At 35.1% G+C, this 24,130-nt stretch overlaps 1 protein-coding gene and 1 long non-coding RNA gene across 5 annotated transcripts in view; one reads left to right on the plus strand and one right to left on the minus strand.

Annotated features, from left to right (window-relative positions):
• The window catches only part of ORC4 (origin recognition complex subunit 4), a 99,642-nt gene extending 89,226 nt beyond the window's left edge, over nucleotides 1-10,416 (minus strand). Inside the window, exon 1 of one of the 4 annotated variants that reach the window (XM_036857410.1) lies at nucleotides 10,225-10,416. The gene's annotated coding sequence lies outside the window, so the exon portion shown is untranslated. Of the gene's footprint in view, nucleotides 1-9,368; nucleotides 9,530-10,224 lie in introns of those variants that run through there. The other 3 variants (XM_036857409.1, XM_036857411.1, XM_036857408.1) reach the window with 3 other exon arrangements.
• The window catches only part of LOC118897888, a 168,657-nt gene continuing 154,845 nt past the window's right edge, over nucleotides 10,319-24,130 (plus strand). The window contains exon 1 of the long non-coding RNA XR_005020560.1: nucleotides 10,319-10,441. This is a non-coding gene — a long non-coding RNA (uncharacterized LOC118897888). The remainder of the gene's footprint in view (nucleotides 10,442-24,130) is intronic.

Below are 24,130 nucleotides of genomic sequence, written 5' to 3' on the forward strand. Positions count from 1 at the left end.
AATACACAATGGAGAAAAGACAACGTATGTACACACACATACACACATGTATACACACACACACACACACACACACACACACACACACACAGAAAGGAATACTACTCAGCCATAAAAAAGAATGAAATAATGCCATTTTCAGCAACATGGATGGACCTAGAGATTACCATACTAGGTGAAGTAAATCAGACAAGACAGACAAATATCATATGATATCACTTATATGTGGATTCTAAAAAAATGATACAAATGAACTTATTTACAAAACAGAAATAGACTCACAGACATAGAAAACAAACTTATGGTTACCAAAGGGAAAGGGGAAAGGGGAAAGGCGAGGGATAAATTAGGAGTTTGGGATTAGCAGATATAAACTGATAAACAATATAAACAATGATACAGATAAATAGATAAACAATGAGGTCCTACTGTATCACACAGGGAACTGTATTCAATATCCTGTAATAAATGGAAAAGAATATGAAAAAGAATACGTATATATATGTATATCTGAATCACTTTGCTGTACACCAGAAACTAACACAATGTTGTAAACCAACTGTACTTCAATTTGAAAAAAAAAGATATTGCAAGGACAGAGAGTCTCTTATTCCATTCTGCACCACAATTCTTATCTGTGTGATTCCTTATTGGCTTTCCAAAATTTCTATGATAAACACATAGAAATAAAAACACATAAAAATAATTATACACAAAGAGTAAGTAGGATTTATTCCAGGTATGCAAGGTTAATTCAACATTCCTAAAGCAATTAATGTAATTTACAACATCAACAGGATAAAGAAAAAAATATCTTCTTTGCAGAAAAAGCATTTGACAAAATCCAACATCCACTCATGATAAAGAATTTCAGCAAACTAGGACTCTAACGGACCTTTTCAACTTGGTAAAAAAAAAAAAAAAATCTAAAACAATCTATAGCTAACATCATTTTTAATACTAAGAAACTAGATGCTTTCCCACTAAGATCAAGAACAATGCAAGAATCACCACTTCTAGTCAACATCATACAGTAAGACAAGAAAAGAAAAGAAAAGCTACACAGGAAGGAAAGAGTAAAAATGTCTGTTTGCAGATGGCATGACCGTGTATGTAGAAAATCCCAAAGAATCTACACACACAATAGGTACTATTGGAATCAATAAGGTATTGAAGCAAGGGTGGACGTTTTATATATATATATATATATATATATATATATATATACACACATATACATACATATATATATATACTACATACATATATATGTTATTATATATATACATATATATATAGGGAGAGAGGAGGGGAGGGAGGGGGAGGAGGGAGGGAGAGCGAGAGAGAGAGCGAAGAGAGAGAGCGAGAGAGAGAAGAGGGAGAGGGGAGAGAGATTAGTATTACCAATGTCAATTGCTTTCCTATGCCAGTAACAAACAACTGGAATTCGGAATTAAAAATATAATACCATTTACATTAGTATCAAATAAAAACAAAAGCCCCACAAAAATGTATTATAAATCTAGCAAAATATGTATAAGATCTATATGACGGTAACTATAAACTATGATGAAAGAAATCAAAGAGGATCTAAATAAATGGAGAAGAGACATTCCATGTATATGGATAGGAAGACTCAATAGTGTAAAGCTGTCAGTTCTTCCATCCTGACTTACAGATTCAATGCAATCCCAATCAAAATTATAGTAAGTTATTTTAAGGATATAATAAGCTGATTTTAAAGTTTACATGAAAAGGCAGAAGACACAGAACAGCCAATACAATACTGAACAGGAACAAAGCTGGAGGTCAGAAACTACCCCACTTCAAGACTTACTATTAATATAACAGATAATAATACAGTGTGGTAATGGGGAAAGAACAGAAAAACAAATCAATGGAACAGAATAGAGAGCTCAGATATAGACCCACATAAATACAGTCACCTAATTTGTGACAAAGAAGCAAAGCAATTCAAAAGAGAAGGAAGTCTTTCTCCGCTTCTCAACAAATGGTGTGGAACAACTAGACATCTGCAGGCAAAAAAATGAGTTGGACATTACCACACTTATACTTTTCACGCAAAATGGATCAGAGACCTATACGTAAAACACAAAACTATAAGACTTCTAAAAAGGAACATAGGAAAAATGTAGGTGCCCTTGGGTTTGGCAATGAATTTTTGGATACAACACCAAAAAGTATGAACCATGAAAGAAAATGTGATAAAATGGACTTTATTTAAAGTAAAATTTTCTGTTCTGCAAAAGACACCATTAAGAGAATGAAGACAAGCCACAGACTGAGAAAAAATATTTGCAAAACACATATCTGATAAAAGATTGGTATCCAAAATATACAAAGAACTCTTAAAACTCAACTATAAAAAAATAAGCAATCCAGGTTAAAAATTTACAAAAGATCTGGACACACAACTCAACAAATAAGACATACAGATTGCAAATGAGCATAAGAAAAGATGTTCAATATCATGTATCACTAGGGAATTACACATTAAAACAACAATCTATAACCGTTAGAATGGCTAAATCCAAAACAATGACAAGACCAATGCTGATGAGGACATGGAGTAATTAGAACTCTGATTTATTGCTGACTGGAGTGCAAAATGGTAGGTATACCCACTTTGGTAGACAGGTGGGCAGTTTCTTACAAAACTAAATGTACTCTTACACATAATCCAGCAATCATGCACCTTGGTATTTACCCAAGTGAACTGAAGACTTATGTCCACACAAAGACCTGCACCTGAATGTTTATGATAACTTCATTCATAATTGCCAAAACTTCGAAGCAACCAAGGTGCCCTTCAGTAGGTATATGGATAAACAAACTGTGATACATCCATAAGATGAAATATTCAGCGCTAAAAAGAAATCAGCTATCAAGCCATGAAGAGAAATGGAGGAAACTTACAGGCATATTGCTAAGGGAAAAAGCAAATCTGAAAAGGGTACACACTGTATGATTCTAACCATATGACAATTTGGAAAAAGCAAAACTATGGAGATAATGAAAAATCAGTGGTTGCCAAGAGTTCAAGGCATGCATGGGAGCATAGAGCATAGGGGACTTTGGAGCAGTTAAACTATTCTGTATGATGCTGTCATTGTGGATATATGTCATTATACATCTGTCAAAACCCATAATGTTCAATTCAAAGACTGAACCTTAATGTAAACTATACACTTTGATTAATAATAATGCATCAATACTGGTTAATCAATTGTAACAAATGTACCACACTAAGGCAAAATGTTAATAATAAGGGAAACTAGGTTAATAGTAAGAGGAACTGGGTGAGTGTGGATATACAACAATTCGTTGTACTATACACTCAATTTTTCTGGAATACAAACAAACCAAAAAAACCCCACATCCATTAAAAAATTTCAAAGAAAAAAAAAAAAGGCACAAAGGCACTATTTGTGAAAACACCAGGTAGGAAAACAAGCTTATAGAAGATTTGTGAAAATGAAATGTAAGCACAAAAGATAATCAGTTCAAGTCAGTAAGACAGACAATCTATAAAATGAAGTAAAAAAAATAAAATGTATGGGCAAAATCTGCTTTAGCAGATTGTGACCCTACAGGAATATTTGTAAAACAATGGACGGTAATTCAAGGGGAATGTTAGCTACTTTAAAACTACTTTAAAATTAATTCATCTGTTTGTTGTTGTTTTTAAAGAAATCAGATGCTTGAAGAACATTTATATAGGGAATGAGAAAATTTTTTATATTTTATTTTCTCTTGTCAACACTGATCATGGCATTATTCAGGAATATAGCTCCCAGAGGCTGGCAGATATCTGCAATATAAAGCAAATAAGCATCATATTATTTTATACAAGTACTTAATACACTGGAAAGATGCTAGCTACATGTTATTTCTTTTAAAAGAATATAACAAAATTTTATGATGCAGCTTTGTTAATAAATGTACAGAAACATAGGTAAAAAACACTAAAATTACATATATCAACATCTTAACAGATTTATAGGTATAGGGATTATAGGTAATTTTCATTTTTTCTTATCATTTTTACACTGAATGTATATTACTTTTTGGTAACTTACAAAATAATTATCTTGTGTATTTAAATTAAATAATGTATCTTATAATTTGAGTATACAGAATAATCAGTGCTAACTGTGACAGTAAAAAACTTTTAAAATGTATGTCACATATATAAAACTTATTTCAACATAAAATTTTAAATACATTAGGCCCATGAGACATTGCATCAGAGTGGCGCTATAACACAACTGGACATGATACAAACCACCTAGCTTTTAGAGAAAATATTTTTGGTATTTACTCATCATAAAGTAAGTTGACCCAGATGTATACTGAACAAGAAATGATTGTGTTGAGAACAATATAAGTTGACATTTCTGGGTCATCTACATAAAAATATGTATATTTTTTAAATTGCAGAAAGATGAAAGCCCTAAGGAAACGTGAAAATGTGCATGTGTGCCAAAAGAAAAGCTAACACACTTAGAATTTTAATCTTGCCAAGTCTGAATTCAACCTTTCAGTCAAAATGTCATACTAAATTTCAATTCCAATATTAATCAAGGAAGCAGTATAAAATATAAAAGACTAAGATTTTGTTGTGTTTTTATTGGAGGTGAGGAGGGAGACAGAGAAGAATGTGAGATTAAGGAGAAACAAATTAGGAAAAACTAACAACCCCAACAAATGCTTGCTTGAAGATAAGCATTTAAGGCAGATTGGGACTGATAAGGGGGAAACAAATTGAAATAAAAGGATGGGGAACAACTGTCTGTTCCATACTTAATCTACCTCCTAGTTTATAATGGTCAACTCACATTTTATTTTCCCATTAAAGCATTAGTAAAATATACAAAGCTATCCAGACTGATCAGCCAATCCTGTTCAAATAAGATGAACACATAACATCAAGGTCACTTAATAACCACTATTTTAATTTTGGCTAGAATTCATTGACAAAGCCATCTCCAAAAGACCTGCAGTGCTAAAATGGTTAAAATTAAACAGAACTCTATTCCACTCCATCAGAACACAAAGTGGGTCTATATATATATATAATGAATCCCCAATTCCCTCTGTTATATATTTGCATGCCATGGCTACAAATGAAGACGGATACAGGTGTGCCCTACCAGCAGCTCAGATCCCACAAGGGCGTTGCCAAAATGATGAACAGCTCTTGGTAAAGTTCCCAACAAAACAAAGTACTATTTTCCCTCAAATTACTCAGTAATTGCATTTGTGGAAAATTTCAGTGTACGTTAAAACCCTGCAAAAATACTATGTGTTTATTTTAAAAATGGAGTACTAGGCTCAAATCATAATGTTCATTTTTTTTTTTTCACCCATGTAAACATCCTGGGAGACGTGGGAAAGGCACGTGCGAGCACAGAGCCGTTCTTCCTCATGCTGGACCACCCCGAGCACGGCAGGCAGTCTATCCTGGCCCCTGCCCTCTCTGGGACTGGCTGCCGTCCTTGGGACCAGAAATGCCCCACAAACACCCCGTAGGAGGCAGTCCCATCTCCACTAGAAACCGCAGAGCTAAGGTGAATAAAGGATTGTTTGAGGAACATTTTAGATTTTAACAGCAGAAACACATTCCCCAAAACAGAATTAGCAGACTATTATGTGTTCATTCCTAAACCATTCAATGCAAAAATATTTTCAATTTCTTTAAACAATTCGTGGCCAAGTTGTGGTTAAAAATAACACAACCCCACAAAGATATATTCAGATACACGGTCCTCTGATGATGTTTTGTGACTATAGTTTCACTACAAAGAAAGCATTTCAAACAATAGCTAAAGACTTGTCATATGGAAACAATATTTGCTTATTCCTGCCTAGGGCAGGAATATCTATCTATCTATATATATATATAAACATAAATAAATATATACATAAATATAAAAATAAATATCAAAATATATATATATAGAGAGAGAGAGAGAGAATGTTGAGATTCCTGAGCTCTGCTTTCACCTGGTTCTCAGAGCACTGGAAATCAGGCTTATACCCTGGAGCAGGATTTCTCATGATAGGCAGTACTGACATTTTGAACTGGATAACTGTCTGTTGTGGGTGGCTGCCCTGTGCATCCTAGGATTTTCAACAGCACCTGCAGCATCTACCCACCTGTTTTCAGTAGGAACCCATTCTTAATAATCAAATGTGTCTCTTAGGCATTGCCAAATGTCCCCTGGGGAGATCTTATTGCCACAATTGAGAACCACTGACTTATAGGCAGAAGACTGGAAAATCCTTCTTGTTGCACTCTTAGAGAAAAAGCTTCCAAATACCTAAAGAAATTGATATCAGGGTTTTCCCCCCGAAATACGTCCCAGCCAAATCTTTCCACAGTGAGAACCATCAATAGCTAGCAAACCCTAGCTAAGTTAAGAGAGACATGAAATAGGTTTCCAATGCCCCTTATATAAATTTGAACACAGAATCAAGGATCACAACAGAGCTGAGGAAAGCCTCTAAAATGAGACTAAAATATACCAAGAGAAAGAATAACTTAGAAAACACAGAGCACGCAGGGAGAAATGAACCTCAAAACAAAACTTTAAATCCATAAAGAGAAAAAAAATACCAGAATGCTTTGGAAAAAAATACAAAGATCAAAAAAAGGTATTCAAAATTAAAAATATGGTAAGAGAAACGGAAGTTTCAAGGCTTTAAAAATCAAGTAAATTTCCCAGAAAGTGAAAAGCAAAAGACTGGAAAAGATGAAAAATGGGAGAAAAGAAATGGTCCAGGAGTACACATTATCTAATTGCAGTTACAAAAACACACAGAGGCAAGGAAATTACAGAAAAGTATCAGGAAACTTTCTCAGAGCTGAGGCATACAGGTTGCCAGACTGAAAGAATACATGAAATGCACAGCAAAGTAGATTTCTATAGACTCATAGTCACCTCACATTACTGTGACATTTCAGAACACTGGGTGTTAAAACCAAAGAGAAGATTCTCTAAGTTTCAGACAAAAGGTTGTAGAAGAAGCTTCCATAGGGGAGAAGTAAAGTGCAGTGTTTTAAAAAATAAGAATGGCTTCAAACTTTATATCAACACTAAGAGTTCCTTCTCAAATCTGAAGAGAAACATTACCAATTTAGAATTCGACATCCAGTCAACTAATTAGGGTACAGTAAAGACATTTACAGGAACATAATGCCTCACAACATTTGCCTCTAAAACACCCAAAATTTTTTTGAAAAAAATGCTCAACCCCATTAATAACCAGGATCTGCAAACTAAAACAATAACCTAAAGCTACCTTCATCAGGTCGGCAAAAACAAAAAATATCAACTGTTATGAAAACTGTAGAAAAAAGGATCTATCATACATTGTTGGTGGAGTCTAAATTTATATATTCACTTTGGAAAGTTTGACATAATCTACACTCTACAGAAATGCATGCTATGTACATAAAATGCATGTGTTAAGAACATTCACAGAAGCATTATTTCTAAGCACTAAAAACTGGACACGATCCAAATGTCCATAATACTAGACTAGTTAAATTAATTGTGGTTTATTCATAAAAAGACTTACTACACTTACTATACTATAAACATTACTATACAACAATGAAAATACGTGAACTAAAGCTGTTAACAGGATTAAAAATTTCAACATGGGAGAAAAATTATACATAACAGAATTCAATTACATATAGGTAAAAAACAGGCAAAATTAATGTATATTGTTTAGGAATGCTGACAAAGGTGGGTAAAAAATACTTGAAATAAAAGTAGGAAATCATTACCATAAAAATCCAGACAATCCCAATTAACCTTTGGGTGTGGTGAGGAGAGAGGAATGAATAAGAATGAATGGGGGGGCGGAGAGGGTGCCAGCAATGTTCTAATTCTTCACTTTGGTGGTGGTTACAGTGTTCACTTTATAATTATTCATTATACTGTACATCTACGATTTGTGCATTTTTGCACATTTTGTTCACTTTATATCTATTCATTATACTGCATATCTATGATCTGTACACTTTTTTGCACATTTAGTATTTTGCCATAAAAAAGATCTAAAATTGTTATCTAAGGCACTTTTATGCTCTGCTATAATTTTTTTCTGTTCTAAAGTGGCAAACATTTGGTTCCAATATAAACAAAACTTTAAGGCACAGGAGTCTAGTTTTTATTCCATTTGACAACATTACTGCACACACAGAAAGTGGTAAAAGCACTAGTCAATGATGCATAAATAGAATCCACTGTCAAAACATACAAGAAAAATAAGTAGGAACTTTAACTGAGTACCCTAAAGGAACCATTACAGAATTAAATAATACCAACACAATACACATGAGGAATTTCAGACTCTCGGTCTTAAAAGCAACTATACATGGGTCATAATCTTTCAAAGCACCTTTACAAAGGAACATAACTGAAAGACTGGAATGGTTTTAGTTATAATTATATGGACTGAATGTGAAAAAGAAACGGTGCTACTTTACTTAAAAAAAAACTTTATTAATGAAAATCCATGAATCCTTTCTTAAATATTCTTAATTAACATGAAGGAAACTATTTCCAGCAAAAATAGTAGCATTTAGTTGAGAAACCAAAGGCTCTAAATCCGAGGCTAATAACCAAAGACACTTAAAATACCTTTTTAAAAAATCTGTTATCTACACTACAGAAAGGGCAAACTTCGATGATGTCCCTTCTCTCTCAACCATGACACACACTATCAAGGGTTACACGATCTCACATGCCCTTCTTAGAACAGCCACAGGCGCTGTGTTGCGGCAGCAAGGCAAGACACGGAGGGAAGTTCCACTGAAGAATTCCCAGCTTGCTCCCTCCCCAAAGCCTCTCCAGAATTCCAGGGAGGTCAGCCAAGTAAGGGCTGATGGTCCTCACACCCCATATAAACAATGCGTCTTATGCCAGGAGTTGTCAAAATTCACACAGCTTGTCTCTCTCCCTGGACAGGTGCCCCGCTCTGAGCTGAAGAAGCAGTCACCAGAGTCATCTGATGAGGCTCCTGAGATCCCCATTCCTCTCTTACACCTGGACCATCACATTCCTCACCATCACCGGGGTGTAGTCACCACCTGCCACAGATATACTCTCATCAGGACGCCAGACGCTCGTCAAGCATTCGTCGCCGGCTGGCTCACAGGGAAGCCACGAGACGGAAGGAGCCCGCCTAGTTTCTGGCCTGCCTGGCCTAGACAAGCCTGCCCCCCTTCCCGCATTCCCAGTCTCCACACCCTTCCGTCCTCCCCTTTTCGATTCGCCTTTCGCCACTGGCGCCCACGGCTTTCGTTCTGAGGACTGCCTACGCCATGTTACCTCTCACGGAAAAGCCTGCCCTTACCAGGGCAGAGCAGGATTCTGGAGACCGCGGGACTCCCTTCACAGGCTCCTCTCGCCGCGTTCCCTGCTCCGCTTCACCTGCTGCTGCCAACGTTACACCAAGACTCCCGGCATGCCCTGCGCAGGCACCGCCTCTCCCATCCCGCCCCCCTCCCGCACAAACACGTGACCTCCTTTCGCCTCCGTCCACGCCCACTTCCGTTTCTCCACTTTCCCTTAGCGGGGAGGAGGGGACTGGGGGTGTTAAAGAGTAGCGACTTCCTCCTACTCCCCGCCCCCGCTTCTCTACCCCACCCCCCCCGCTACAATGTCTTCCGGGTCGCGATCGCCTCGGAGCCTTCTGGGAAACCATCTCATTTCCTCCCCTCCCCCTCCTCCTGCCTTCAACCAACCAGCCTCCCGTCAGAGAGAGACATGCGCAGTGAGTGCCTCCCGTCTCTTCTACCCGAACCCCCCCTCCCCCCCCCAAGCAGAGAGACCCCAGCAGCAGCAGCAGCTGATGATGAAGAGAGAGGCAGTGGCAGAGGGGGGGCACCTTTTATTTCTATTTTTAAAGGGACAGGACACTAATTTTACCCCACTTCAACCTTGAATTGAGGGGGGTGGGGGGAAGGCGGCTGAGTTCCTTCCCCCACCCTCCAGCCCTGAGACCTGAGAGGGGGATTGAGCCTGAGAGAGAAGGAGAAGGAGTTTCTTCTTCTTCGAAAATCCCCCATCTACGACTCCTACCCCCTCACTCCTCCACTAGCCTCCCTCCCGAGCCCCCTCCATCCTCCTCCTCTTTGGCCGTGAAAGGAGAGAAAGAGACCAAAAGCCTCTTAGCAACACAGACCCTTCTCTGCTGCTGCTGCTGCTGCTGCTGCTGCTGCTGCTACTGCTGCTGCTGCTTGGCCCTGGCTGGAGACATCTCACTACACCCGGGAGCAGCCACTTCCCCAGCTCTCCTCCTCCTTCGCCTCCTCCTCCTCCTCCACTCCCCCCCCTTTATTACCCTTTGTGTCATCCTCCAGAGCTCCAGGGAAGGCACTCAAAAGTGGGGGGCAGGAAAGGTAAGTGTGTCTGTGGGGGCTTCATTGCCTTCCTCTGGCTCTGACTTTAACTCCGGGGCAACAGTAGCACCAAACCACATACGCAGTGGAGCTCCGGGGTGAGGAGGGGGTGGTGCTGGGGGGGGCAGTGAAGGAGGGGCTGGAGTGGGGAGGGGTGTGTGAGGTGGGTGCCCATCCTGTCAGAGTAGGAAGGGGCACTTTTTATTTTTATTTGCTGTTGTCAAAAGTGGTTTCTCTCCTCCAGCTAACATCTGATTGTGTCTTGCTCCAGTGGGGGAGAATACAAAAACAACCCCCTCCTTCCTCCAATGAGGCGCCAGGGAAAGAGACAGAAAGAGGCACACTTTCTAGATGTCACTTTAAAAAAAGCATTTGGAGAGCTTTTTTCCTTTTTCCCTAGGAAAAGCTCCACTGCATTTGTTTCTGAGTGGGAAAATGTCGGGATCTGGATTGTATCGGAACTGCTTATCCATTTGTAGACCTGAGTGTTTTACCCGTTTTGGTTCTGTGTGTGATTTGGATATTGACTTCAGTGTTGGAACAGACTTGATTGGGTTTTGCTTTCTGGGTTTAATTTTCCTTTTTTTCGTTTTGTCTGACTTGCATAGAAAATTTCAAATTTTTGGTTGATAGAGGCCTTTGGTTAGGTTTTGACTTGTATTATTGCTTTTTTTGTTAAATGTTTGTTTCATATATCAGCATATAAAGTTCAAAGCTTAAAACACTTAAAGTTTTAATACCACTGGTATTGTTTCTCCCTATATACGTTCCTGGTATTTATTTTACATAAGATGAAAATATTATTTGTTTCATAATTAATCTGGGTATTTTTCTAATCTTTGTAACTTGTCTGAACAAGTAATCCCCATTGAAAACTTTTATGTTGTTCTGGCTTCATGGAAGGCCAAACCTCTCCATCAATAGTTTGCTGGATTGGTACCACTTTCAGTTTTAACTGAATTATTTATTTACTGTTGTAAATTGAGATGAGTTTTTCATCTCTTGGGGGTACTGAACCAAACTGCTCACTATATGTGAAAGGAGACAAATTTCTAAAATATGTTTTCATGAGTCAAAGAAATCATGATGTTGTAGTTAGAATATGCATTGTAGTGAGATACTAATTGAAAGATAAATCTAAATTTAGGTTTATAGAGTAACAGTCTTGATAAAAGTATGCTTCATTTTTACTTGGTATGTTCTTAGTGAATGGTTTTCAAATTCAGTACTGTATTTGATTTCAGAAATGCTAGAAAGTATATTTCTGATGTAGGCCTTTTACTAGGGCTTACATTGGAAAGTGGTATTTTGTTTCATATGTACATTTCTTTATCCTTTCCTTAAAGATGGATGCACACATTCACACACACACATTCCCTCCCTCCCTCCCCCTCGCTCTCTCTCACACACACACACACACACACACCCTTTTTTGTAACTGCATTGGTATCTCTGATCCCATAATTTATGTCAGCAAAAAATATTCTGCTGTAAAGTAGCAATTTTGTGATCAGACTGGCAATGTGAAAACAGCAATTTGATCAACTAGAAAGAATTGAAGAAAAATAAATCTAGAAGGATATTTGACATAAATATTAGAAAGACATGATAATACTTTTAATTTTTTGTTTTCTTGATGGTAAAGCCAAAACACAATACACTTACATTTTACTGACAGAAAAGCATTGCGTATGTAGAAACTTGTTCTGTAAAATTTTAATTACCAACTGTGTGCAAAAGTAGACATTTACACACGGGGGGAAAAAAAGCTGTGTAGCAGTAAACAACATGGTCCTATTTCCCTCCTTTCTATTATAAATTTGAACAATTTCTTACCTTTCTCTGAGGTGTAATTGGTGCACTTAAGCAGAAATCTGTGCCAAGTTCAAGTTTGTCTCCCAATAATACTATTCCAGGTCCACCTAGGATTTCTTGTCCTCACCTTAATACCTCAGGAACCTTAACATAAAAGATGGAAAGTAGAACTTAGTGAAGAAATCACTTAAGTAAAGCGAATGGTGTAGGTAATTGGGGTGGTAATTTCCTAGTAGGCAGCTGAGTGAAAATTTACAGCTTGATTATAATACCTTTACTTACTTTCTGTTTTCCTTTGAAAACATTTCTTACCCACCACCCCCAGGGTAATCCTATATGGTTTGAAGATTCCAGACCTCCTCTAAGTTGGATAATGACTTACCTTTAGGCATCTGTTTATTTTTATTATGGCTTATTTTTTAAGTATTAAGATATATTTTAGAATTGTAATTTTCAACTTGGTGATATCTTGGAGGTCACTTTATCCAACTCTTTCATTTTCCATATTGCTGAAGTTCAGAGAGTTTGAGGAACTTGTGCATAGTTCCAAGGCCTGTAAGTGGATGCACGTGGACCAGACAACTCTGGTCTCTTGACATTCACTGAGCTACACTACCTCATTTTCTTTTGTCAGGAATGAAGCTTGTGCCCAATTCTGTGTATGGCACTTAAGGGTTTTATATGGGGGCCTATACTAAGAATATTAAGGCAAATAGCTATAAAGCCATAATTTTGTCCATTTATAATTCAGTAATTTGTTGTTGATTTTTTTAGGAGATACTGATTTCTCTCATCTTGGATTATTACTATTTTGAGAATTATTTCAGTTTTCCCTAATGCTTATTTTTCCCCCGCACTTCCAATCAGTGAATACCCTTCTTACTCTTGTATTAAGGAGATATATATATATATATATATATATATATATATATATATATATATATGAAGAATGCATATTGTATTATAAATGTTTACTTGTGATTCATGCTTTATGAACTGCTTAAGTAAGACTAAAGATTTTTTTCTTGTTAACATTTATATACCTTACAGCACAGTGTCCGGTACACAGTAGGCCCTACTGCTTGTTTGTCATAATTGTTATTAGAGTTAGGCATATTTGAATTTCTTGACTCTCAGATGTAGAATTTCTTCCTTTTCTTCCATTTTCCTTTCCTTTCTGCTACAATTTATTCACTACCATGAATATTTTTTTCTTTATCTTAACTGTGGTTCTCACTTTTTCTAATAGCCAATTTAAATCCTGTTAACAAATAGTACTCATAATAAGTAAAAACATATTCTGTACAGGATGCAATTTGACAAAAGTGATTTATTTTAAATAAGTGATGATAAAAAAAACTCCGACTAAGAATGTGCTAGCAAATGTTCAGGATACATTTAAATTTTATTTCATTGAGTAGCTGGTACAATAGGTTACTGGAATGATTAGGCTGCTTTTACTATCTCTATGAAGCAACTGATACTTAGGTAACAAGTCATGTTTCCCTGACTTTGCTTTTTCGGTCCTTACCCAGACAATTATCAACTTTCCAGTTTTCTATAGATATGAACATTTATTCCTAGTCATCAGTGGGACCCCAGGAGGTCAGCCAGAAGGCCTATGTCCAACTTATGTACTTTTGCAAACTTGTCTGTATTTGAATGTATGTGCAAACAGATTGTACTTAATTATTCATAAACATTTATTGAGCATCTACTGTATGTCAGGCACTCTGCTAGGCATCTGAGAAACAAGGATGGGTCCCTACAATTTAATGTGAAGACATACCTTAATTGTATTCTACAGGCAAATTGGTCATATCTTTATTTGATGTCTCTGCCTAATAAATTTTATTAACTAAATGGATACTGTTAGGTGGAAAAATGCATGTTTAAAAAGTTTTCATCAGTAAATTTAAAAGTATACTGGAGAGAAAGAGATTTCCTGGATTTCCTTTGCTCTTATATACCTTTTAGAATAATACTGATTCACAGTTTTTAAAAAGGAGGGGATCCCCTGCTGGTATATTATCTTGTGAAGGTAAATAGACTTCTGAGGGTCAGTCAATTCTGATCTCTTTTACATTCATTCTTATCTTTCTGTATTAGTAATAATTATACTTACCATTTATTATAAGTACCTAGCACTGTGATAAATATTATCAATATCAGTCAGCCCTTACAGTGGTCCTGTGAACTTTGTAACATTGTCCCCATGTTATAAATGAAGAAACCTGTTACTGACAAAAGAAGATTTTTTCATGTGGCAGCAAAATATTCCATCATAGTAAATTCATGACACTTTCTAATTAAAAACAGTCACAATAAAGAGTTTTTATCAGTCAATAAGTACGCTGGTAAACATTAGTAAAATTATGGCCCCAGTAGCTTATTGATAGAGCAATGCAAAATTTCTAAAAATTTACAAGGACAGAAAAACAAACCAAAAAATCCAATCCTTTATCAGGAACATAGATGCAGACCAGTGTGCAACTTGAAATAAAATATACATAAAGTCAGTCTTCTCTTTGTATGGCAAAAGTGACACTTAGGCCTTCTACATATTGAACTTCCTTTGTCTTGCATGGAGTTAAATTTAGTATCTTGTTTATGAAGTTTGGAGGTTCCAACAATTTGTGACCCAGTGAATATTTACTATAAAAATTTTTATATAGCTCTGTTGATAATGGAAAACCTGTAAATAAAGGGGAGTTTATATTGCCTAATGTTTTACTGTGTATATATACATATTTTCTGGACGTTCTATCTTATAATATTTTCATAATTATTACATCATGATTAAGTTTAATGTACTGTTTTTAGTATTGCTTAAAGTCAAATTTTTTTAGTATAAGAATGGACAACTTATTGGATTCTCTAGATGCCTAAATTATTATATAGTTGTTCTTTAAAGCAGCTACTGAATTAAGGTACTTTTTGACCCAGCTAATCAGAGTTGATTTTTACATCCTTTGCTTTTAGGAGAAAAGGGTAATTTTTTAAAATTCTATTTTATTAATCAAGTAACTTCCATATCCATCCTAAGTAATGCAATTCATCCTGTATGCTTACATTGACTCTTTTATCCTATAAACGTTATGCCAAAGCATTAGGACCTGTAAAGTTTGGAAATATTTTTAAATGCTAAAGAACTGTTCTATGTTATCTATTATTCTTCAGAAAGGAATGTTTATAACATGTGATTTCTTGCTTTTAAACCAATTTGAATAATTGCTGGGATTGAATAAGTCTGTGATCCTAAATAATCTCCTTAGATAACCTAAAGGTAATTCAGTTAAAAGTACAGATTCTAACTCTTAAGCATCTCTGTTTGAGGTATTTCTATATCATGTAAGATTTTAGAAGTTGGAATGACTCAGTATAACTCTTCAGAGAGACAAGGTGCAAGCCAGGCTTAATATATATTAAGGTATATCTTCTAATGTAGCTAGACATAACAGAAAAGAAAATCACTAATGATATCATACCTGATGAAAAGCATATACTTCATTTAAAGTTGGTTGTGAGTAATTCTGGTTTGAGTCCTTATTTCACTTGACCTATATAACCTTTTCTTAGAGAAGTTGTAATTAAATTCTGTAATTTTTCCATGTATTCAAAGCTATTGTTTTCTATACACCCAGTTCAGAAGTGTCTACTAATCTGTTTACCACGAATTAACTTAATCCATACATTCTTAATATTACTAGTATCTAAAAATAATAATCTAGGCTCACTGGTGTTGGGGGAGGGAAGTATTCCACATTCAACAAAAGAAAGTATTGATTTTCAAATAGCTTCTTTACTTGGGATATACTGATCTAAAAAATAGCTGCTATGTAAAGTAAAAAGGATTTTTATTTATTTGGAAAGTAAATATAAAGTTTACCATTATTGAATGTTAAGCGACATCAAAATCTTTAGGAAATCAATTACATGTTCCAGTAATGACAGAAATTTAGAGGCTGTTTTTTTAGCATTATTCTGAAATCATTTTCCTTCTTCCACATTTGTCACACAGGAGTTTGTGCTGAAGGATTTCTTGGCCATTTTAGAGACTGTAATCTAGTTAAAAGGTTTGTTTATGCTTCCCATCTCTGTTCTGCTGATGGTATTAGAATGCAGGCCAGAGCCAGACATCTAACTGTTTATAACATTCAAACTTCAATTAAAGCTACAGTGTTCTGTTCACTATATATCAGAAAGCTCTTACCAGATGCAAATACCGCCAGTAATAATGGCAATGATTTTGTGTAGCCATAGGCTTTCCGAAATCATGCCACCCCTTATGAATTCCTTTTTTTAATTTAGAAAGTATTAACATTTAATTATTTCATAGAAGTCTAAAAATGAAGCTTGTTTTTTTTCTAGAATTAGTATAGCATTTCCTTCAACAGTCGTTTTTGATAATAAAACCTAGCAGCTTATATTATTGCATATCTTATTAAAATGATCCAGTTTAGCTTTTTTAACATTAGTAAATTCTTAGTTAAGTGTTAGTTTGCTATCCAATTGATTTGACTCCTGTTTCTAGTTTGAAGAATATAGCAATATTTTATCTATTAGAAAACAAAAGCAGCAGTCACATTACTACAGTATTTTTATATGTATGAGAGGGGATTAGATCCATATAATACATACTTTAATTTAATCTTATGTTGCCCTTCTGGTCTGCTGCTCATACTGTTTGTGGTTTCTGTGTTTAAGTACATTGATAAACTGTTTTTAAAGTTTTTTAAGCTGTTAAGAATTCTCTGAAAACATTTTTTCAGCAGCTACTCTGTTTTTTGTACAGTTTACCTCAGTGAGTCAGAAAATGAATTGTGTATGTGTCTAATTTTTCTAATTAGTAGGCAAATTTCCTATATTATATTGCTTTTGCTTTTTATAAAATTAAATTTTAGTTGTATTAATTTTAGACCTTGATTTATTAAATGTATATATTCTTTATGTATATACATATATTTTTCATTAAAATATAAATTTAAAGGAGATTTAAACATTTAAGGAACTATGAAAAATTATATTAAATTGAATGAAAACTTGCGAAAATGCTTTTAATTAAGAAACATTACAGTGGAAAAAGCTGTATTTCTCATTTTCCTTGGCACTGAAAGTAATGATCTTTTTATTTTGGGATTATTATAGGGTAGAAAGTTAGGAAACACTACCTGTGGTATCTAAAGATAAGCGCTAACAACAACCATGCAAAATTTGACTTGTAGGCTAAAAACCTGGAAGGATCTGTAAGACAAGCTAAGTTGAAACCAAGTCACAAAATGTTGTGCACAGTATGATTCCATTTTTGTGAAAAAAAAATACATACAGGTTAATATACATACAACGTATAAGAATATATATATTTACATACATATATAATTTTGTGTATCTGCATATATATTCATAAAATTAAAAATTGTGTAGAATATATGCCTCATATTTTTGTAAATACATTAAGAAATGGTCTGGAAAATATGTACCAAATTGTATCCTTAGTTTATAGAAAGTACATATGTGGGATGCTGGAAGGTTGAAGAACTCTTACTATTTTGCATACTTTAGTATTACTGGGATTTTTTTTTTTTTTTAAAGAATAAGCTCATATCCATGTAGTAATTTTATAATGGAAAAATATACTTATGTATTAAAGGATTCAGAAAACGAATGACCCAGGAAAATTGCAGTCCTAGCCCCTAGTTGTCACATGAATATATCTCTTGACTACCTTGAAGAGAATTGAGTATTGGCCAACAATCATCATAGCTTGATACAGAATAAAGTCTGTTAGACTGATCTAATCTTATCTAACAGGGTGAAAAGCCTAGTCAGTTGAGGCAGGAACTATGGATGTAATCTATCCTGATTTTTAAATATTTTGCTTCTTATTGCAAAATGCATTTCTCACTATCTTGGGAAAATATAGACTGGAGAGCCAGTGGTGAAGACTGGCAGTCTTAAAGTGGTAGACAGTAAATCAGTTTCAGTCTGAGATATGATACAATGTATAGGCCTAAGATGGACTTTTGTTATTTTAATCAGTGATCGAAATTATTGTACGCTCATTCAGAATACAGATGGCATAGTCACTTAACATTTTTATGATGTTTTCCATATTTAGATACTGGTTTGAATAAAGACAAAAATAAAACAGGAGGTTTTAAGATTAAGTCCTTTTTATTTTAAGTGAAACTTGTACTTGAAAAACACTTCAGGAGCCTTTGTAAAATAACATCAAACTCAGTATGTAAACATGCAGAGTAAAGAAGCAATTAGAATTCTGTAGTGTTAATCACAGTGGCCTTCCTGGGAGGATATGAGTTAATCAGAGTTTAGGTAGAGGAGAGATGCTAGGTTGGCACAGAAGAGAGAAATTCAAGTAAAGACAAAGCTTCCAATGGCATACGGAGATGGGGACGCTTATTTTTACTAGTTTGAAAGCTAGGATTAAAATTCAGAAAAACCCGATAAATTAGGAAAGTGATTAGAAACAATATACTTTGCATTTATGTTTTTAAAATTGTATTTCCCAGAATGCAGGTCAGAAAAGGAATAGGGGACAAAATAACTTGCGTAAAAAATAAGACAGTGAATAGTTCTTTGCAATTATGACTGGAAAATCCGTCAGAGTCTGAAGCAAGTGTATTGTGAAAATGCGTTGGAAATGAAACACTATAGTTAAAATAGGAAAATTTTATGCAAGGATATTGAGGTTCTTTTTCCCTTCATAATTAACATTCATACTCAGGTTGGTCCCTAGGATCAGTAGTAAATAGTACACAATTGAAACTATAAATCTTATATATAAATAAATTCTAAAAATAACAAAAAGTTACAGCTTACTTTTTCTCCATTTACTTTATAAGGTTTATTTGCATTTAATTTATTTCCAGCTGGCCCCATCATGTAACTTACCATCCCACCTACCCCCTACCACTATGTACTGAACTTTTTTTTTCTGAAAAATGGGAAGTTTAACAAGTTCTATAAAATATGACTCTGTATTTTTTTTCATCCAAAAAGTCATGAAATTTTTTCTTTTAAAACTATGTAGGGGTCATTGATTTGGTGTTTATCTTTTTTTTTTTAATCAGCAGTTAGTCGATGTCTTCCTTCAACAAATGTAGGTTGACACCTGTTATGTGCTCACGGGAATCGTGAGGAAAAATAGACATGGATCTTGCTCTTCTAAACTGAAGTCCTAGAAATAGGGAAGGATAGTAATCAAATAATCACATAAATAAATGCCAGTTGAAACTGTTTCATTTGCTGTAGAGAGGTACATGGTATTTAATTTGAGGCCTTTTAGAAGGATAATTAATCAATTAGTGGGACCAAGGGAAGCTTTTGTTTTGTTTTGAGAAAGTGTTTAGTTAGATGAAATTTTGATGAATTTGAGTTAACTTGATCAAGAGAGAGAAAAAAGTTTTGTGGAAGGAAGGAACAGTATGTACAAAGGTCCTGATGGGGGAGTGGGGAGCATAGTACCTAATATTAAATGAAGGTCAGAGTGACAGAAGCTAAGAACTAGCGAGTGCATGGTAAGAAGTGATGCTAAGGAGTTATGTAGGAGCCAAATTGCAGGATGTTGTAGGCCAAGATTTTCTTATCCTTAGGGTTACTATTTAAACTTAGACTAATATTCTTTACACTCAACACAAAAGCTTACTACCACAGTTGACCCTTGAACAGCTTGGGGGTTAGGGATGGCAACCCTTCAAGCAGTCAAAAACCTGAGTATAATTTATAGTTGGTCTTACTATCCGCGGTTCCTCCGTATGGGAGGATTCAACCAATCGCAGATCGTGTAGTACTGTAGTATTTACTATTGAAGAAAATCTGTGTATAAGTGGACCCACGTGGTTCAAACCCCTGTTGTTCAAGAGTCAACTGTACTTATAAAAGGGTTGTTAAGGAGTTCATTTTTATTTCAGTTTAAAACTCATAACGCTTTTTCCCGTAGAATCATTGTTGTAGTGGTCAGGTCTCCTAAAACCCCTTTAACACAGATAACAATGGAAAGTAGTGAATATAACGTTGTGCCCTAAACATACCTAGGTGGAAGTTAGAAAAGAAAAGCAAAAAAGGGGATTAAATTGATGTCTGTATGTGCTCAAGAGAATGTCCTCGGTGTGATTGACTAAGTTTGAATAATGAAGAAAAAGAATATGTCTGCAAGTATACCAGGCTGCTGTAAGAGATCATAGCAAAAGATTGTCACATTCAGTTGGACAACTTGAGAGGACCCTCAACTGGCACCTGGATATGAAACAGTGTCATGTCTGGAGCGTACCAAGACAGAGAAAGTAGAAGACATCACATTCACAAATTGTTCCAATATTGACATATTTGTGTCAACGTTATTGGAACACAAAATTTTTTTAACTTCTTTTAAGAAAAGTAGAATTGCGAAATGGTAACAATACAATGCCAACTTTATTTTGGTTTTTTTCAGAGTAATTCATACAGTCAGAAGTAATTATAAATTACTAAGTTACGTTAACTATTTCAGGCCTTTATGTTAGCCTTGAAAATATTGATGTATCTCCCTTGGAGTAGTACTTTTAAAGACAAAGCTAAAGAAATTTAACTTTTGATTCTTATTTTCCATTTAACTTAGAACATTGTCAATAAGACATTTTCATTTCTTGTACATTTTAAGCCTCTTTGAACACCAGTTTCTGTCTGTATAAATAAACAATCTAATTAATAACTAAAACTTCAAGAAATGCCCCAAGTATTAAGAACATTATAAAAAGATGGATAAGTTACTTGAATTTTATTAAGACCAAAATATCACAAAATGTGTTAAATTATAAGAAAAAGGCAAAATATATGCAAGCATTTGCTGAATAGACAGAGTGCATCACATTACTCTTGGTTGATGAATTCTGCCAATGCATCATCCTTCATCAGGTGATCTTGAACTTTGTGGCATTCTCAGGTATGACTTTTAAAAGATTAACATCTAAAATTAAGAACTACAGAATTGAGTTTAGTGTTTATTTATTTACTTATGTATTTGCTTTTTTACTTATTTATAAAACATTCTAAATGAGACAGTATCACTAGCATTGCTTTATTATACTACAGTGTCTAGTAAACTACTGATGATTCACAGACCATAAGTATTTGGGAAGCTCATTAGTGTTTGAAAAGACAGTTCACTAAATGTAACTAATAACTCTAAGAGGTCATCGTACCTTCTAAACAGAATTGAAGAATCACTTGAGAATTATTCCGTGATTGATGTGTTCCCTCTGTTTTACAGCTTTCTACTTGTCTGTCTGTCAAAGTATATTCCAGAGATCCCTAGTTCTGTGATAAGTTAATAGGCATGATCCCTCTACCTCCAGGAAGGTTTCTTCATCAAAGTTTAGAAAACATGATTGAAGAATGCTGAATAGGATTGTTCTACTGCAGTAGTAATCACTCACATTGATTGAGTGCTTACTTTGTGCCACTCACCGTGCTAAGCATTTTACATACATTATCTTATTTAATCTTAACAACCAGAAAAAACATTCCAAGGAACACACTTAAGGAAGTATTTCCTCACAGCTTGTATGCACCTGTGCAAGAACTTCTGTTAAGAATGTAAAAGTGAGGGGCTTCCCTGGTGGCACAGTGGTTAAGAATCCGCCTGCCAACGCAGGGGACACGGGTTCGAGCCCTGGTCCAGGAAGATCCCACATGCCGTGGAGCAACTATGCCCGTGCGCCACAACTACTGAGGCTGTGCTCTAGAGCCCGCGAGCCACAACTACTGAGCCTGCGTGGCACAACTAATGAAGCCCGCGCGCCTAGAGCCCGTGCTCCACAACAAGAGAAGTCACCACAATGAGAAGCCCACACACCGCAATCAAGAATAGCCCCCGCTCGCCACAACTAAAGAAAGCCTGTGCGCATCAACAGACCCAACACAGCCAAAAATAAATTAATTAATTAATTAAATAAATTTATAAAAAAAAAAAAGAATGTAAAAGTGAGACAAATACCATTTTCTGTTGTTAAAATCCTACAACTTTGGGAAAGAAAAGTTATGAAATTTATCCTTAAAATTTAATGTTGAACTTAATAGTATGTTTCTATACTCTTCTAATCACTATATTCACAGATGATCAGTGGTAATCATTATACTCTTTTTATAAATAGGGAACAACCGTTATAGCTTCAGAGACATGCCTAGGTTTGAACACAGGCTGCATATACTGACTACTGTAGTATTCAACCTTTGGTGAGCTGTTACGGTTCTGAACTTTATCTGTGAGATTAGTATAGTGATACATTTCTCACAGAGTTGTGACTATTAAATGATAGAGTACTGAATGCATATGAATTCCTAGCATGTTGTGGACATTTACCAAAACTTGGCTTCCTTTCCTTTGCCTTCTCTGCTTCTTCTATTAGTAATCATGTTTTAGAATCTTTGTGAAATTATATATTCATTAAATTTTTAAATTGTTTACCTTTTTAAAAAAATAAAATAATCTCTTACTCCTAAAACTAGTTTAAGAATTCCCTGAAATTCTGCAGATGAGGGCTTGATTTACTCCATCTTTTTGCTATTCTGTACTTTGCTAATAAAATGGGCACCTATAAATGTTGTTGAACTTAGATATTAGAGAAATTTGAATAAATGGTCACACTTCATTAATGTAGGTACTCTACTGATAGCTTACAGCTGTGCTTTTGGTAATTCTTAGTAAGTGAAGTAGTATTAAATTATTTCCTTTTTTTTTATCTTAATTACCCCACATTAAACAGGCAATATTGCAAAAAGGTTAAGAGCCTGGACTCTAGACCACCCTGAGGTGGGCACAATTATTCCACGTGTTTTACTGATGAGGAAATTGAGGCACAGAATGGCACATAGTTAAGTGATAGAGTAGAGATTTGAATATATATATATATATATATATCTCACCTTTAAAAATGCCTCGAATTTACTGAGTGCCATAAAAGTATTAACTGTTAATAGTGATTATATGTATTATTTGTATATTGTAATATAGAAAAAATTGTGACTAATATTTTTTTAAATGTTTTATTTTACATTGGAGTATAGTTGATTAACAATGTTGTGTTAGTTTCAGGTGTACAACAAAGTTATTCAGTTATACATATACATATATCTATTATTTTTCAAATTCTTTTCCCAATTAGGTTGTTACATAATATTGAGCAAAGTTCCCTATGCTATTCTGTAGGTCCTTGTTGGTTATCCATTTTAAATATAGTAGTGTGTACATGTCAATCCCACACTCCGTATCCCTCCCCCCTCCCCTTCCCCCCCACCCCCCCACCCCGTAACCTTAAGTTTGTTCTTCAAGTCTGTGAGTCTGTTTCTGTTTTGTAAATAAGTTCATTTGTATCTCATATAAAAAATATCATGCAATATTTCTCTTCCTCTGTCTGACTGACTTAGTATGACAGTCTCTAGGTCCATCCATGTTGCTGCAAATGGCATTATTTCATTCTTTTTAATGGTGACTAATGTATTTTGGTAAGAGTCTAATTTGGTAATTTTTCATTTGGCAGAATAAAACAAAATTCAGTTTAATTTACAGTTCTTGAAAAAGTGTATCAGACTTTTATGTAGCATTTTATTTGGCAAATTCTTTATATTATTTTTTACTTCTTAATCTTATCATGAGAGATAGAGGGAAAAAATTCCCTACCGTTTCCCATAAAGAAACTGAGACATAAGAAAGTTAGGACCTTTTAAAGCATGGCAGTATTTAAAGTCAGTAGAAAGACTAAAATTAGAATTCAGAATATTCCATGTGCCAGTATGTTGAGCCACACATCTCTACTCTATGCAACAACACACTTATTAGTTGGCAAACTAATGTTAAAGGTTATATATTTTGTTCTT

Source organism: Balaenoptera musculus, chromosome 7 (genome assembly GCF_009873245.2).
Source record: "Balaenoptera musculus isolate JJ_BM4_2016_0621 chromosome 7, mBalMus1.pri.v3, whole genome shotgun sequence".
NCBI lineage: Eukaryota > Metazoa > Chordata > Mammalia > Artiodactyla > Balaenopteridae > Balaenoptera > Balaenoptera musculus.